General features: G+C 50.6%; 1 pseudogene; it reads right to left on the reverse strand.

The window, feature by feature from the left end:
• Positions 1-241: 241 nt before the first annotated feature.
• LOC108635018 lies at positions 242-574 on the reverse strand (annotated as a pseudogene).
• Positions 575-1,227: the final 653 nt, after the last annotated feature.

Raw genomic sequence — 1,227 nt, forward strand, 5'->3', positions numbered from 1 at the left:
TGTTGGGGGGGGGGCTTGAAGTTCTCTTCTGCTGAAGGCTAAGGTCTCAGGCAAAGTGCACAGTGTTTTTCAAGGCAAGGGTTAACTTCAAGCTTGGCCCTAGGCAGGCCTTTTTAACAAGCTAATTGTGTGGTGTGTGTGTGTGTGTGTGTGTGTGTGTGTGTGTGTGTGTGTTTACAGTGTTTTTAAAGCAAGCTCTGGCCAGTTTTATTAAAGAAATTGTGCATGGCTTGCTTCTCACCGCTCTGGCCTGGCTTCTAAGAGCATCAGAGTCGCCTGGACCGACGGCCGCCAGTGTGCATGCTCTGCAGTGCCTTCCGCACGCTGTGCCCGAGCCAGGATCATCGCCACTGCAGTGATGGACGCCAGTGTTGGCCGACATGGCGTGATGCTCTATTGTAGATTTCCTCAAGGCTGGGCAGTTGTTGGCGAGGATGCCCAGTTTTGCTTTGCCTTGTCTGATTATTTTCAGAGTCTGTTTGTACCCCAGCACGTACTTTCCACTTTTCATAACCAGCTGGAGCCTAGAGTTGATCGACTCCACTGACTTTTTCGTCTTCTTTGTGGCCACCATCTTCCTGCCTTAGATGCGGGACTCCCCCAACCAAGAGCAGCCACCAAGATGGACGGGGGGCGAGAAAGGAAGCTAATTGTTTTTAATTGCATTTGCAAAGAACCAGCTTTACAGTTTCCAAGAAAAAGTACCGAGGTCCAGCCCCAGTGGATCCAGGGTGATTCGAAGGTGGGGACGGAGTTGGCGTCTCTGGAAATGACTTGTTTAATTACAGATAGAAAGGGATTAGAAGATTAGCAGAGAAAAGGAGGCTGAATAACTTGGTTCACATGGGATACCAATCACCACTTACGCAGGCCGCAGGCGTCTTTCCGTTCTCCAGAAGGAGAGGTGGCACTGAGGCCCCCCCGGTCCGATCTTAGAAGCCCAGGCAAAATTAGTAGGCTTGGTGGGTACCCATGTACCAGATGGGAATTCGGCCAGAAAATAGTAGGAGAGAAAAAAAGGGGGCTGAATAACTTGGTTTACGTGGGATACCAATAAAATTCCAAGACAAGGAATTTGCACCATCTACGTTGGGCCACCGGTGTCACTTGAATATCGGAAGGTGCCCCTCCTTGGGCTCCTTCTCGCGTGGTCTTGAAAACTGGGGCGAATAAGTAGACTTGGAGGGCACCCACGCTCCAGATGGGAATTCAGCCCGAAAAATGGGG

Source organism: Capra hircus, unplaced genomic scaffold (genome assembly GCF_001704415.2).
Source record: "Capra hircus breed San Clemente unplaced genomic scaffold, ASM170441v1, whole genome shotgun sequence".
NCBI classification, from domain to species: Eukaryota; Metazoa; Chordata; class Mammalia; order Artiodactyla; family Bovidae; genus Capra; species Capra hircus.